A 16,560-nucleotide genomic window follows, 5' to 3' on the forward strand; every position below is an offset into this window, starting at 1 on the left:
AAGGTAGTCCTAGTATCTACCCTACCCAACACCAGGAGAAGCAAAGGAAGGAGTGCACACGAGAAGGGCTAGCTGGATTCATGGTTGCAGACAATAGCATCCAACTCCAGCTTACTTAGGCAAAGAATTTAATGGAAGGTTATCAGGGAGCTCATAGGATCTATAGAGAATCAGGCTTGAAAATGGGTTGGATCCAAGAAAACTAGAGGTCTGGGACTATGGCCCAATCGCATCTCAAAAACAGCTTGATTTGGAATGCCGTGGTCCCTCGAAACTGGACCATCACTCAGACTGCTGCCATCACCACCATGGGAAGGAGCTCTAAAGTGACCCTGATTCTCTGTGTCCTGGCTTCACGTTCAGCGTTCTGAGCAGGGCAGGACCATCTAGCTGGCAGAGTTTAGATCCTGTGCCCAGGAACTAACCGGTCTTGTCCTCTTATTAAGACTCACATAATAATGGATTTTCCAGTTTGGGGAGTGAGTTCAGATGGTGGAGAGCCAAAAGAAGAAAAAAATAAGTTTACGACAGCCTCACTCTTTTGCTGTTCGACATCTACCTATACTTTGATTCTTCGATTTTGTCTTAAAAACAAAAACAAACAAACAAAACTTCCTGCTTAGATAACGGAGCTGTCCCGAAACTTCAGAATTCCCCTTTCCCCCAGTGGCTAGCTGCCCAGTGGTGGAACACTCCCTTCTTGGATTCAAACAGTCTTAACCAGGTGGAGCCCAACGTTGAAGAGAGTGTGTCATTTGGTAAAATGGGGGTGGCACCATCCCCACTCTCCCTTCTTCCAGACCTGCCTTATCTGGCTACGGGAGAAATAACACCACATACTGAATACTCATTCTGAACAAACACCCGTCTTAGCCAACAGTATCTCAGCCTCATTAGATACTGTCTCCTAGCCAGTCATAAAACCAAATCTTTAATAATTCGTGTCACAGTTCAAAACAGAGGATTGTGTCTGGATGGTGGGATCAAATTCCGAGGATATCTGCCTGTTGCCTCCCCTGTTTGACTGTAAAGTGAATCCCTTGGTCAGAACTAACGTTATAGGATGCCACGATGATAGGACGGACGGGAAGGCTATTCTAAATCCAGACATATGAGCCTGCCTCTCCCATAACGGAAGAGGTCCAAAGTAATCAGGCTGCAGCCAAGCAGTGTGTGGGACCATTGGAGTGTTATCAGTATCCGGGGTCAGGGGTCAATCACCGATCCTATGTGCACTCACTGGCCAGGTCTGACGGACGATGGACAGCCAAGTGGTTGAATCCATGCATTGTTCCATCTTTGGCAACGTGGCCACTTTTATTCTTGAATCAGTTGAGAAAGCAACGATGTCCCCGGGGAAAGAAACTGTCATTGGTAGATAGGCTTGGCCACTTAATTAGTAAGAGTCTCCTCCGCAGTGGAGACTATGGGTGACCTTTCACTCGAGGGACAGTTATTTCCACACTTGCCCCTCCCTGAGGGGCGCAGCCATCTCTGCCTCCCCAAACGTCTCTGTCACCAGACCTCTAATCTTGCTTCTTTCCAGTGCTTGACCATTTGGCCAGACCATTTGTCGCAGTTCATAAACTGGTGTAGCTTCTTGCATCAAATCATCTTTCCTTCCAGGCAAAGCGGATGTAGAAATGTGTGCTTAGAATTCTCCCCACTGGGAGGTCTTCTCTTCACCTGCTACCCTCGGTGGAACCCTAACACCACAGCAGTCCATTTCTAGATGGGGCTGGCATATCAGCAGAGCCATTGGTAAACTAGGCTCGGCAGTTTTTCCTCTCCCAGTCACTTGGAAACTGTCTTTTTTTAAAGCTGCTAGCACCACTTACCAGGACTGCCTCTCGTCTCTCAGATCCCTGACTGTCTGATGGCAGAAACATCTCATTCCCTCAAGGCTTTGCCTTTGATGGACACCTTGACTCATCCCAGGGGACTGGTATGGGACGTGGGGAAGGGGGGGAAGGTATGGGCGTCTGGATCTTCTCTGGGGACATTCTCATCCTGCCGTGCTGACGGTGGGACCGGAAGGCCGTTGGTTAGACTGCGCCAGGCAGGGTGCTTCCCGCCCTCGTCATCTCCTTGAGTCCTCCTTGACTTCTATATTATAACCGCACTTGAACAGCGAGGCCGGGGAGGTCCAGGAGTCTTACTCGCCAGGGTGGTGCTGGGCAGCGGCAGAGTCGTTTCTGCTTTGCGCGGAAGATGCCCAAATTGACTTCCCGACCCCCCTCCTTAGGGCTTTCTTGATGCAACATCCTGCACACCTCCACCTTCCACAAAAGTTGGTTGAATCCGTGAAAGGTGGCTAAATGGGAGCCCAGGGGCTGTTCGCCTTTTTTTTCCTTTTAAATTGGGGTATGATTACACATACGAAAGACACCGATCTTCTGTGTTTACAGCACTCAGGGTCGGCCCTGCGGCAGGGTCTTCCAGAGGCGCGGGTTCCCCAGCTCTCGGGTCATCTCTGCCTGGCTACTGTCCTGGGCCCGACTGGCCTGCCCGCAGGTGCGCTCCCAGCCCGGCCGCGCGTTCCCGGGGCTCAGCGCAGAGGATCTCCCGCTGGTGCCCGGGCGCGGCGCTGTTCACCTGCTTGGGGCGGGGGCGGGGGCGGGGGCGGGGGCGGGCCCACGGGGCGGGGCGGGCCCGCGGGTGGGCGGGGCTTCGCACGCACGCTGCCCGCTGCGTTCCCGGCGCCCTGGGACCCGCCTCCTTCCGTCGTCCGCCGGCGGAGGGTCGCAACCATTTTCGCGAGTGACGCCGCTGCGCTACCGCGGGGCAAGTCCATTCCACCAAAGGGACCCCTGGTTTCCCGGGGCTCCTGCCGACTGCGGCTGGTCACTCCCAGCTTGTCTCCTCCGATGATGGACCCGGGTTTGGGTGAATTTGGAGTTTGTGTAATTTGAGGAAAAACAGTACTCGAGTACAAAACACAAAATTAGGCCCAAAGCTTTGGAGGGGCGCCTGTGAGCCAGCGTCCCTGCAGTTCAGGCTTCGCTGGCTTTGAGGTAGGTGCACCTCTGGTCCCCGTGCGTGCTTTAAATTTGCCCCGCTTGCCTGGGGGGCGGGGAGGCCTGCAGTCCTAGGGGATTTCGAGGCGCCAGCGAAAACACTAGTCCTCTGTAGTGAATTCACGTTTTGACCATCTTTCTAACACAGCTCAGCCCTGCAGCGTGTTCCTAGCAGGAGGAGGTTCCTCCAGGCGGGTTTAGTTCTTCCTCCTGGAGAGTGGACTGGTTCCCCTCCCTCCAGCAAAGGGGCCTTACATGGCCACCGTCTGTCCCCAAGAGCTGTCACTGAGAGGTCTGCAGCTTCTGTTGGGGCTGCACAGCCTCAGGGCCCCCCTGAGGGCACTTAGGGCACTTGCTACTGCCTTCTGTTGCAAGACATGGTAGACGTGGGTGGATGGATGAGCTAAAAGGGCAACTGGATTATGTGGCCCAAAGACAGGCACATACGATTCTTTGTGCAGGGTAAACCTTGGAACCTGAATCCCAGCATCCCTGCACCTCATGATCCTTCCCCTAGTTAGAAGATCAGACTGGAAATTGTGTGGGATCTTTTCTGATGTAGCCCCCATTCTCTGGCAAACTACGAGCCATAAAATTGATGTCTCTCACTGGCCTGTCTCCAACCAGCAGGGAGGGGTATGGATCTAGGCTCTTTGGAGCTGGTGAGGACCCAGCCCTGGGGATTAAGGCCAGGCTAGCATCTCCCTCCACTGATGCGGGAGCCATGACCTCCAAGAAGCCCAGGATGTGCCAGGGAAGAATGAAAATACAGCACAAGCTGGGAGGGTGGTGGGGACGGTGGGGTGGGGGAACGTGCAAAGAGAGGAGAGGCCCTTAGCCGTTTTTTTTCAGCTTTCCAGATGTGCGGTAAGGGTGTGACAGGTGTCTCGGACCATTGCCTTTTAGGGATAGAGTTCAATACGCACTGGGGTCTGCAGTCTACGTTGGTCACTACCACACCCTGGAAGGTGTCCCATGGAAAAGAACAATGAACTGATGTAAGGTTAGTACTTAGGTTTATACTTCATCAAAGGTTTTCTTGAACAGGAACCTGCTCCCTTCCTGCTTTTTCAGTGAAAATATTGATTGAACTTAACGTGTGAAATTATAAGGAACGTAAAAGCGTTCGTGTACTACAAGCCTACAATACAGGTTGAAGGAAAAAAGACTGCTCTTAAATAAACGGTTCGTGAATCTGCAGATTTCTTCCACGTAGACTTTGGTCACTTGGTAGGAGAGGGTCGTTGTATTAGTTCTCTGCTGTTGTATAGCAAGCTAGCACAAACTAAGTGCAGAGATGTCTTAATTTTGGTCACTGCCTTTAGTTAGATTTAGGAGCTTGTGCAAATCAGCTCCCAACATGATGAATTCCATGGCCATGGCTATCTAAGGCTCAGCTATTGGCTACACTTTGCAGGCAAAAGGAAAGGATAACAGTACCCCCAAAACAGAGTCCACTAACCAGATCTATAAGAGCGTATAGACCTAGAAGTTCCCAAGGATTTTTTCATATATATACCTTACATTCAAAATGTGTATCATAGACTTGTATGATAAAAAGAACAAAAATCTCGTAGGTCAAAATCAAGCCTTAACTTTCTTGCTTTGGAACCCAAACTTGAACACAAAGGAGATGTTTCAGGTCATCTGGCGGAGGTGAGAATGGATTATGCTGTGGAAACCAGAAAGGTTCATGAACCCATATGGTCCTCCTTCCTAAGAGCTGTTTCCTTACCCAGTAGGTTATGCCCGCTTGGGGGGAGGAGGTGATGTAGGTGTGTATTTATTTAATGTAGAATTCTTGGCAAATGTAAAATTCTTGGCAAACCTGTCAGGTTGGCAGGTGCTGAAAAGTAAAATCCTCTTTTTCCAAGCCAGAAAAACTCGGGTGCCAGTTTCCCGTCCTTCTCCTCACGGGGCCACCAGGCAGAGGGCCACTTCTCCTAGCACTCGGGGGACCCAGGCACCAGACACAGTGACAACCTCTGGCTGGATGACACAGCCGTCAAGGTTAAAGGGAGAGCCGGGTTAGATCTTTTCCTCAAGGGGCTCTGTCATCCTGAATATTTGTTGTGAAAGGCCAGGACGCAAAGGGGTGCATGGTTTAAGCTCATCTTAAGGTTAGGGTTGTGGTAGGGCTGGCAGAAAAGGGTAGGTAGGAAAGGAGAGAAGGAAGTTAACGGGGATGCAGTTGGCAGCATCACCACCGCTGGAGAAGTCTGCTGCTGTAGGCCTGGACGCCCAGACAGCCTGGCTTTGGGAAAAGGCAAGATTCCCCAGGGGAGCGCCCTTAGCATTCACAGCGCTGACTGCACATCTGCGTGAGAGGTGACAATGCAGATAGCACGGTAGATTGCCATCAGCCTTGGCAGAGGAGCTCCTAGCAGGGCTTTGTGGTTTGGAAAAGTGCAGTAAGCAAGTAGGGAACAGGGCTCCCCCGGAAACACGCCCTTCTCTTCCACACCCAGGTGCCTCCCACCGTCAGCTCAGCATCCATTTCCTCCCTCCTTTTACTGGTCAGGGAGGCTGGTCCCAACCGTTGGGCCCTGGAGTTGTGACCCACCAGCACCTGATGCTGTGTTGCTCCGTCGCTGACTTCCTGCGTTGCCCGCGTCTCATGCGTGGGTCAGTACCATTCCTCATTTAGATTTTGTTGGCAAGTATGAAGAGGGATCAAGCCAGCTCAGGGTGTTAGATGCTTAAATAAGTTGAGAAGGTTAGGATTTTGCCAGTGAGAAGGAAAGCTAGCGCCCGTGCATTCGGATGTCAAGGTGTCATGATTCAGGCGTTAACTGGTGATTTTTGATATTAACCCTCTAATCGCCACCTCAACCCGCTAAGAACAGAAACAGCACGAGGAAAAGATTCGGCAGATACCCTTAGCGTGAGCAATGTACCAGTTAAAAATGGAACCGCCGCTCTCTCAGAACTCCTACAGAAGTCATGACAGTGTCCTTCAGGCTGTTGTGATGCTTTACGTGGGAGGACTAGGTGATGAAGAGTGATTTTTGCCCGGCATGCTAGCTAGCCGATCTGCCCTTCTGCTCAGGAAGTCTTTATGACATCTCCTTTATTTTTCTCCCTCCCTTCCTTCCTTCCTTCCTTAAATTTATTTTATTGACCTATACTTGATTTATAGCGTTTTCTTAATTCCTGATGTACAGCACAGTGATTCAGTTATACGTATATATACATTCTTTTTCATATTCTTTCCCATTATGGTTTATCCCAGGATATTGAATATACTTCCCTGTGCTATGCAGTAGGCCCATGCTCTATATACCAGTTTGCATCTGCTGATCCTAAACTCCCCGTCCGTCCATCCTTCCCCACCCCCGCCCCCTTGGCAACCACCAGTCTATTCTCATGTGTGACGGCTTCTTTAAAACCATCCCTGCAACCTCGATCACAGTGTGTCCGGAGTTTAGGAACTGCCTTCAGTCGTCCGATCTCTACTCTGTGACCTAAGTCTGTACTACAGCAGACATATTTTGGGCGTCAGTATCACTGGATGCTGCTCTGGAGTCCTACCAGAAACGCTGAGTGGTGCATTGTCCGACATGAGCAGGGATTTACTCCCCTTTACAGTCTGGTTAAGAAAACCCAAGCCACCTCTCTTTTAGCCACCACAATGTAGAAGCAAGGCCAGGTCTGATCGCTGCCTTACAACGCCTGTGTAAGTTCTTAACACTGGCAGATTTATTCTCTACTCCTTTTTTTTTCTCTTTGAAGTCTGTTTTTGTTCACCTTTTTATTATGAAGAATTTTGAACCTACACTCAAGTAGACAGAAGGGTGTCCTGAACCCCATGTATCCACCACCCAGTTCCGACAACCATCCCCCCCCTCGGCCAGTTTGGCCCCCTTCACCTCCGTCTTCCTCATTATTTATTTATTTATTTTTGTATGGGTGTTGGTTGGTTGTCTTTTTTTTTTTTTTAATAATTTTTATTTTATTTATTTATTTATTTTTGGCCGCTTTGGGTCTCTAGTTGCAGCGAGTGGGGGCTACTCTTCGTTGCGGTCGCGGGCTTCTCATTGCGGTGCCTTCTCTTGTTGCAGAGCACGGGCTCTAGGCACACGGGCTTCAGTAGTTGCAGCACGGGCTCAGTAGTTGTGGCTCGCGGGCTCTAGAGCGCAGGCTCAGTAGTTGTGGTGCACGGGCTTAGTTGCTCCGAGGCATGTGGGATCTTCCCGGACCAGGGCTCGAACCCCATCCCCTGCATTGGCAGGCGGATTCTCAACCACTGCGCCACCAGGGAAGCCCTTCCTCATTATTTTTAAACAAACAAACAAAAAAAGCTCAGACATTGTGTCATTTTATGCATAAACAGGTCCGTATGTATCTTGAAAAGGAAAGGTTTTTTCTTAGACACACACAAAGGAACATTATATAATTTACTTTAAATATTGTATATGTCTTACTCCCTCTCTTTAAGTTGAGCAGTGGCCTTGGGTCAAAAACAATAAAATATGACCCAATATGATTCAGCTCAGATATCCTGTATTGCTAAAGGAATTTGTGCTTTTCTCAAAACTCATTCACTTTCTCATTTCCTTCCCGTAAAGAATCCTGTAGGGTAAAAGCCCGGGGAATGGGGTCCGGGCAGTGTGGCTGAGTTGCTGCTAATTGTAGCTCTGAACTCGCCTGGCACACACAGCCTGGGCAGGTGGTGCCAACGACCCCACCCCAGAGGGACACACTCTCCTCTCCCGTCCCTTCTCTCTGTGTTGAGTGCTGGGGCCAACCTAGGATTCTGTGAAGAAACAGTTGTTTGCCCAAGGAAAGCGCTTGTGTATTCCTGGCCACAGTGACTGGCGGTCACGTGGATGGAGAGTGGAAAAGGAGGGGCTGGCCGGACGGAATAGGGCAGCCAGGGATGCTTCGCAAAGCTTGTCGCAAAATACACATATAACCTGGGCAGCATCCGCAGAGGCCACTTCTGGGTTCTCTTAGGACACAAAGCCCCCAAACTTCTATAGAGCCTGCCACCTCTCTGGCTACAAAGGACAGAGTTACACCTTTCTGGCTGGTGTCACATTTGTAGGGAGTCTCATTCGGGAATTCAAACTTCCATCCTCCCTCCTTCCCGGGCAGGGTTCTGGGACCTTAAACTTCTGGCCACGTGAGCCAGGGGTGGGGACGTGCCCTGCACGTGTGCCCATCCTCTGTGCCCGAGTAGCTGGGAGATCCCTCTGCCCACATGGGAAGACGATTTTTCTTAATGCATCTCGCTTGGGGCTGGTTTTTAGAAAGGATGCATCAGAGTTCCAGGGACACCTTCTCCGGCCCTGCTTGGCTTCTGGGACTGAGAGCTGGTGCCCTGCCCCCGCCCCCGCCCCCAGCTTACCCGGGTCCCCACCCCGGGCTTGTCAAAGGTTGACTGACACTTTGCGTGTCAGCTTGAGCTGCCTGCTGGAAGCCTGGGGCTTTGCCGGAGAATGTGGATCGTAACTCGCATTGTGTGCATCAAGGGCCCTGACAAGCGCTGATGGATTTGGCCTCCTCGCGGATCCTGAGAGCTCTGGGCAGGGACAAAGGGGTGCATTGTTTGGTGGGGCAGGCCCCTGCCTGCAAACCCACTCATTTGCCTGATGGTGGAGACAGGTGTATCACAGGCTCAGCGTGCCAGAGCGACACTGGGTGATTAAGATCTTGGCTTTGTTCCCCAGGGCCAGGCTTAGAGGAGCAGATGTGCAGAGAGGAATGGCCGTGGTCACTCTCCTCTCCCTGGAAACCGGCCCCTGACTCTTCTTCTCTTAGTTTGCTCTTTGGGGTGCTTCTCCTCAAAACAGCAAGTTGTTGGGATGGGAAACTTTGGATCCTGTCCTGACCTCTTGCGCTTTTTAGCTGCATGGGGACGAGGGGGGCACGGCACCTCCTTACCTGTTGAGCAGAGGCTGTGCTTCCCGTTGGCGCCCTCAGGGACCATTTCCCGTCTCCCAGGAGACTCCTCCAGCCTGACCCACCTCAGCCAGGGAACATCTCCTGGGTAGGTGTTTTCCTTGCACCTCTGGGTTGTTGTCATAGTGCTCCAAACCATTTTCATCGTTTTTAAAATTAAAATCTTATTTTTATTAAGGACCAGGTAAATGAAGCGTAATCAATCAAACAGTGTGATAACATTTTTAAAGAAGTGCAGCCATGCTCTCCCTTCCTCTTCCTCAGCTGGGAATCTCTTTCCATTTGCCCCGTAGATGTTTCTTTTGCTGTTTCCCTCCTAACATTTCCCAACACCATGCTTGTCCTCGCGTCGCTCCCTGTTTTGGTTTCAGACATTATCTGTCGACTTCTTACCTTGGAAAGTGACAGTTCCCTTAGCTTTAGATTGAGCTTCATTCAACAAAAGTCTCCCTACGGAAGCTTCACCAAACGAGGGTACGTTTCTCTCTCGTAATTTAAAATGTGATAGAGGTCCAGTCTGGGATTGGAGCAATGGCTCCGTGGTGCCGTGGGGGGGCCCTGCCTCCTCTTACCTTTTCTGCTCCGTAATCCTTAGCATGTTCCTGCCTTACATCCGCTCTCCCCTTTTTCCTGAATAAAATGACCCAGATTTTGTACAAAGCTGCAATATGCCCCTTTTGGTAGACAGAGATGCCTACATCCTAAGCCCCAGAACCTGTGACTATCTTCTGTTACAGGCTAGGGTGAGTCCAGGTTGCAGATGGAATCAAGGTCGCTGATCAGCTGACCTTGAGATGGGGAGATTCTTCTGGATTCTCTCCATTGGATTGTGGGTCCAGTGTAATCACATGGGTCTTCATAAGCTGGAGAGGGAGGAGGGGAGGGCGGGCAGAGTGATGTGATGTAAGAAAGACGGACTGGTCATTGCAGGCTTTGAAGATGGAAGGGGCCATGAGCCAAGGAATATAAGTGGCCTCTAGAAGCTGGAAGAGGCAAGAAAAGGATTCTCCCCCTCGCCTCTGCCGAGACTCCGTGACCTTCTCTCCTGTGCTGCTGTGGAATAGTTTGGTGCTATTTGGATTTCTGGTCCTTTGTACGGGAGATCTCTGTCTCTGCCTCCTTTCTTTCCCTCCTACCTCCCTCCTTTGAAGGTCTTCTTTTTATTCCTAATGAGCTGAAATTTTATGATACAGGATATTGGTGTGGGTCTGTTTTCATTCTTTGTCCTGGACCCTTGATACCCCCTTACAACCTGGAAACTCATGTCCATTTTCTTATATTATTTATTTCCCAGTTTTCTCCCCTTAATTTTTTCTGTTTCTCTCCTGGAATTTTTCTTTGTTGGGTCTTGGCACCCCTGGCTTGACCCTCATTCTTATTCCTCTGGATTTACCCGGTCTTTTTATGTCTCTTGGTTCTCTTAACACTGTATTCCAATTCTACTAGTGATTTTTTCTCTTCAATTTCTGCTGTCACATTTGTAATTTCCAAGGGCTCAAACTGCCATAATAATTCTTCTTGGGGTCTCTTGTTCTTATTTCTGGGATGCAGTACTTTCTTCTATCTCTCCAAGGATAATAACAAAAGGAGTTAGTGGTTTTTGTTACGTTTCTGTTTTTTTCCGCTCCCTACATTGCCTCCATCTCCCCCGGGTTTCTTTCTTCTCCCCCTAACCCCTACCTCATTTTGTTGTTTTGGTCTCTGTCTGTCCTGCTTGGAACTTTCCCCCAATGTCTGGTGATGCTTGTCTCATTGAAAGCTCTGTATGTAGGAGTGAGATTGGATGGGATGTGAAAGCTAATCAGCCCCATGGAAGGCATTTGGGGAAAAACTAGACTTTTCATTGAGGGCCCTCAAATATCATTATTGTTGGGTCTTTTCTCTTGGGATGATTAATGTTTCTTGTCAGGGGGATGTAAGTTGAGCAGTAACGTTTGGAGACCTGACTTGGTGAAGGGGCAGGTGGACATTCCTTCAATATCCCCGTCTTTGCTCCCTGCTTTGCCCCTGCCCTTGGAAGTGCCCGTGTCTGGACTCTCTCGCGTTCAGTTTCTCTGGCAACTAAATCCTCAGGCTCCTGTTGGGCTGGGGGTGAAAGTGAGTGCACAGTGTGGGGATGTTCTGGGGGCCTGGGTGCTCTAGCAGCCCCTGGTGCAGACCTTCAAGGTATCTGCTGTCCCCACCCCACCTGACACTCTGCCTTTGGAGGAAACCAGTGCTTCCAATTCCTTTGCCTCTTTAGTGTACCTCAGAATAGTATAATATAAGCAGCCACTGACACATAGCAAATGTTTGCAGCTCAGCAGACTTCCTGGAACATCGCATTGGTCAGAAATACGTTAATATGGCCAATCCTAGCTGCAAGGGAGTCTGGCAAAACAAAAGTAGAATTTGTTTTTTCCAAATGTGACAGTTCTGAATTTTGATGCCGCTCGACATACCCTGGTTGTAAAAGTGACAAGGACACACCAAGAAGTCAGCTTATTGCTTCCCCAAAGCCAGGAGACTAGGGAATGTCTTCTCTTCTCTTCCCCTGTTCCTGTGACCTCCCTTGTTCTTGTTCTCTTCTGCTTCTCTTACTGCCTGCATCCTGTATGTAACTCAGAGGCGTGTCACGAATATTAAATAAGGTAATATGTAATGAGCTCACCCAGCGCTTTGTTCATGCTCAAGAAGAATATACATGTTAGATATATAAAAAAAGAAAGTTGGGAAAGACTTTCTGAATGCTGACAACTGTGCAGCCTTAGAGATGTTCGAGAACTGAATGAACAGCGTGTGTCTCAGATTAGTCCGTGCTGCACTGCTGGAAGGTGGGTCATGATTTGCAGCAAGACTTCTTGCATTTGAATGTGCGGTAAAAAACCACCTGTAGCCCACTCCTGGGCATGTACCCAGACAACACTCTAATTTGAAAAGATACATGCACCCCAGTGTTTGTAGAAGCACTATTTACGACAGCCAAGACATGGAAGCAACCTAAATGTCCATCGATAGATGAATGGGTAAAGAAGATATATATACACACACACAGTGGAATACTACTCATGCATAAAAAAGAATGAAATCATGCCATTTGCAGCAGCATGGATGGACCTAGAGATGATCATGCTAAGTGAAATAAGCCAGACAGAGAAAGACAAACATCATATGATATCGCTTACATGTGGAATCTAAAATACGACACAAGCGAACATATCTACGAAACAGAAACAGACTCACAGATGCAGAGAACAGCCTTGTGGTCGCCAGGGGAAGGAGTGGGAGTTTGGGACTAGCAGATGCAAACTATTATATATAGAATGGATTAACAACAAGGTCCTACTGTAGAACACAGGGAACTATATTCAGTGTCCTGGGATAAACCATAGTGGAAAAGAATACAAAAAAGAATGTATATACATGTATAACTGAGTTACTTTGCTGTAACAGCAGAAATTAACATGACACTGTAAATCAACTATACTTCAATAAAGGTTTTTAAAAAAAAAAAATCACCTGTAGCGTTTACCAAATGCAAATTCCTAGATTCCCTCTCCCCACCCCTGCTCATTGGATGGGTCTAGGACAGGGCCTGGGAATCTGCATTTTAAACAAGTGTTCCCATTTGTGACCAGATTCCTGAGATTCATTCCAGCTCCAAGATTCTGAGATTCTGCAAAAGCTGGACTGATTTCCAGATACTTTAGGAAAGCAGTGTCCTTATAGCTCTCCACGCCTGGCTTTTTTGATAGGAATTTTGGCATACCAGACCTTCAGTCTCTGAGGAACTTTCCACAGAGGGGGCTTCTGTCAGGTTTGGGGACAGCCTCGGGGCTGGAGCCACGCTGGGGTGGAGGTAGGGCTGCTGCAGGGCGGGTAGGAAGCGCCACGGCAACCCGTGCTCTGTTATTCCAGGTTACCATAACCCCCGCAGGCGCACGCGTGCACACGCACACACACACTCACACAGAGGCAGGCGCGGCCACCTGCTGGAACAGAGGGACCGAGGCTTCTGCAAGCACACGTGTACCTGCACACGGTTCCAAGGAAGCGAGGAAATCATCTGGCTAGAAATGGAGTTGGGATGCTGTCCCCTTTGAACATTCCAGCAGCATTTGTTCCTCTGCCTGGCCCTGTCCAGACGTGAAACATGTTCCCTTGTTGTGTGGGCTCCTCCGTCTCTGCCCCTCCCTCTGTTTTCTTCAACCTCTCTCTCAGTGTCCCTGCCCACATGCTGTCCGATCCATCCTCTTCCCTCTCCGTGAGCACCTCTTCAGTGTTCTTTGATATAAATAAGGCGCTAAAAAAAGAACGTACTTAGAAGAGCACCTGGCGCATGGGACGCACTAGACAAGCCCTGGCCGTTATTTATTGTCTTACTCTCCTGGGCCCACCTCTTGCTGACCTGGCTCTCACGCCCATTCTCCTCGCTCACTCCCTCACCCTCTCTGCCCCCCTGCCGTTCCCAGCTCTCTGGGATCTGGAGCTGTATTTTAACGCCAGCTCATTTCCCTGCCACACAAAGGGGGCCTTTGTCACAGGTCCTTCCAGATGTTGAGTATTTGGAAGATAACTCCGATCGGAAAGTATTTGTCCTCCAAATGCCCTCGGAAGAGGAATGAATCCAGGACGGGGATTCAGGAGTGGCAGTCCCAGACCTCAGAATTGGGACTCCCCGAGGGACCTGGGGAAAACTGGGGGTGCTCTGTGGTATCATGTCCCCCATCCTCGTCAATTTGGTCCCAGTTGGTTCACTCAGCACTTGACTGACGTGCCAGCAGAAGCCTGGCACCGGGACCCTCTCCCGGCTGTGTACCTTCGAGTCGGCTGAGCTTGGTCACGTGTCCATTTAATTTGACCCAAAGATCAGTGAAAGTGCAAGGTGCCATGGGTTGAATTGGGCCCCCCTAAAATTCACATTGAAGCCCTAACCCCCAACGTGACTGTACTTGGAGGTGGGGCTTTCAGGGAGGGAGTTCAGGTTAGGTGAGATCGTAAGGGTGGTGCCTTCATCTGCTAACATCTGATAAATTTATAATAAGAGGAAGAGAGAGAGAGAGATCTCCCTTCTCCCTGTGAGCCCACAGCGAGAAGGTGGCCATCTGCAAGGCAGAAGGAGAGCTCCGGCCAGAATCTGACCATGCTGGTGCCCTGACCTCAGACTTCCAGCCTCCAGAACTGGGAGAATGTAAATGTCTGCTCTTCAAGCCCCCTGTTCTGTGGTATTTTGTTACAGCAGCTGAGCTAAGACGTGGCCAAGAATTGTGATTCACACTCAAGCAAAACCGTGGCTTCAGGAAGAAGGGTGACTTTTAAATGGAGGACACATGACCAGAACTGTGTGTCCTGATTCCAAATCCAGCAACCCTTCCATCACAGCAGGTCTCCTCTTTATCAGTTCCTCAAGAAAAATAGAACATACCACTCTGTCTGGGGTCACCTGCAGGGTGGTGTCTGGCTGACCTGTCCTGGTACCTCCTGGCTCTAAGGGGCCCAGTGCTGCCTGGGAAGTCAGGAAGGTGGTTCATAAACAGAGAAATTGAAATCCATCCAGGGGGCTTGGACAAGTTGCCCTGGGCCACACGGCGAGTGAGTGGGAAGCCAGGGCAGGACTGGAGTCTGGCTCTGGGTGGATTAGCACAGGGCTCTTTTCTTTTCTTTTCTTTTCTTTTCTTTTTCCCGCTGTGAAATTAATTTAACTGTAACCAAAAAAACTAGTTCTGAGAATTTGAGTCATACATTCAGTAGGCTTCAGGGAGATTTTGTACATGTGAAACCTGAGCAAGCATTTATTAAAAAATAATCAAGTGAGGAATGATTACAGAGAAATAAAAAATCAAAACAAATTTTCGGCTTTCAAATTATAATGGAGATAATGAAGAGAAAGTTATCACTGCAGAGCCTTGAACTATTAATGATGTCCTTTCTGGGGTATGCATTCACTCCCCGGAATAGAAAGGGTCAGACAGTAATTTAAAGCCTTGGTAATCCAAGTGTGGTCTGGACTTGCAGTGTTGGTTTCCTCCAAGAAATGCAGTGTCTTGGACTCCACTCCAGAATCAAAAACTCCTCTTTTTTTTTTTTTTTTTAAAACAAGATTCACAAGTAGTTTATATGCAAATTAAAATACCAAAGCACCGCCCGTAAGGCCAAAGATTCTAGAGCTGCCTACAAGGTTACTAACCAAAGTACTTTGCAGCCAGCACAGGGCTCTCTTCTGATGGCCTGAAGCTACAGGAGGGTGAGAAGCTCGCCCAAGGCTCAGCCATTCCTAGCCATACCAGCCAATGATCAGGCCACGTGGAGGCCGGCCGGCCATCCCCCTGCCGGCTGGCCTGCCTTTTCGGAGCTCCCCCTGTTTATAGGCTAGACCCTCTGTTTCTGTGGGTCAGCCCCCGTTTCCAGGGTGCCCCCTCTGCTCCAGCCCGGCCCAGGTGTTCCACATTTCTTGTCAGCAGCTGCCCCCTTTAACCTCTCTGGGCCTCAGTTTCTCTCTTTACAAGGCAGCCGTTCTCCTCCAGAGGGCCTGTTACTAGGACCACAGAGAGAGGACCTCATGAGAGAAGGGGCTCGGGGAGGGGGCAGGGCAGGGGGGTAGGCAGCAGCCTCTTGGAAAGGGTCCGAGGGACACACAGGTTCTCCCACTGACTGTGTGGCCGCTGAGAAGTTGCTTTTTGCTTCTGTAGAGCGGGATAGTCCTCATAATAAAAGCTGGTTGGGGGTGTTTGAAGGTTTAGTCCTCAAAACAGGGTTCCCACACCGTCCCAGTTTGCCCAGGACAGAGGGGGTTTCCGTGATGTGAGACTTTCAGAGCTAAAACCAGGAGAGTCCCAGGCGAACTGGGACGAGTGGGCCACCCCTGCCTTAACCCTCCAAAGGAGGAGTTACCCGTGTTTTGGGGGCAAGCGCTAAACACTGGCGGTTACAGGGGTCCTAGTATAGCTTTGATGGTTGCTCCGTCTCCACGCACCCTCTTCCTCTCCCCGCTCTCCCCGCACCAGGGATCTTAGCCTCGGCCATGTCACTTGCTTTGGCCAATGGAATGTGAGCAACCAGGTCAGGGGCAGAGGCTTCCTGGTTCGGTGCTTTGGGCTCCTGTGGTCCACCTCGAGAACAGAATGTCCCAGGTCTCTGCTGGTCCTTCAGTCGTGGCTCCGGCAAAAACACAGGTGGAGTGGATCTGAACCCACCTGGGGCAGATCGAGTGAATAACTCACCCTCTGCCCTGCCCCACCAATGAATCATGCCACCCCGAGTCCATTCCCCTTCACAGCGTGAAGCTGCCGTTTGTGACATCAAGAGGGGAGCCTGTGTCTGCTGACCCTCCGCCCCTCGCATCTGGGCTGGCTGCCTCGTGATTTGCTTTGACCGATAGGATGTGGCCAAAGTGATGTGCGTGGGATCCAGAGGCGAGCCCTTAGGAGACCTTGCGTGTTGAACCCTCCCTCTTGGGAACCCTGAGCCCCCCATGTTGTGAAGACATTGGTCCAGATTAGAGACTGAGAGTCCACGAGAAAGAGAACCTGGGCTCCCCAGTGGAGAGCCAGCACTAGCTGCGGGACATCTGAGTGAGGCCATCCGGGACCCTAACCACGCGAGTGAGCCCAGGTGAGATCAGCAGATCTACCCAGCCAAGCCGAGCAATCATGAGAAAGAA

The sequence above is a fragment of the Monodon monoceros genome, unplaced genomic scaffold (assembly GCF_005190385.1).
Source record: "Monodon monoceros isolate NGI ecotype Baffin Bay Population unplaced genomic scaffold, NGI_Narwhal_1 Super_Scaffold_9, whole genome shotgun sequence".
Classification (NCBI taxonomy): Eukaryota; Metazoa; Chordata; class Mammalia; order Artiodactyla; family Monodontidae; genus Monodon; species Monodon monoceros.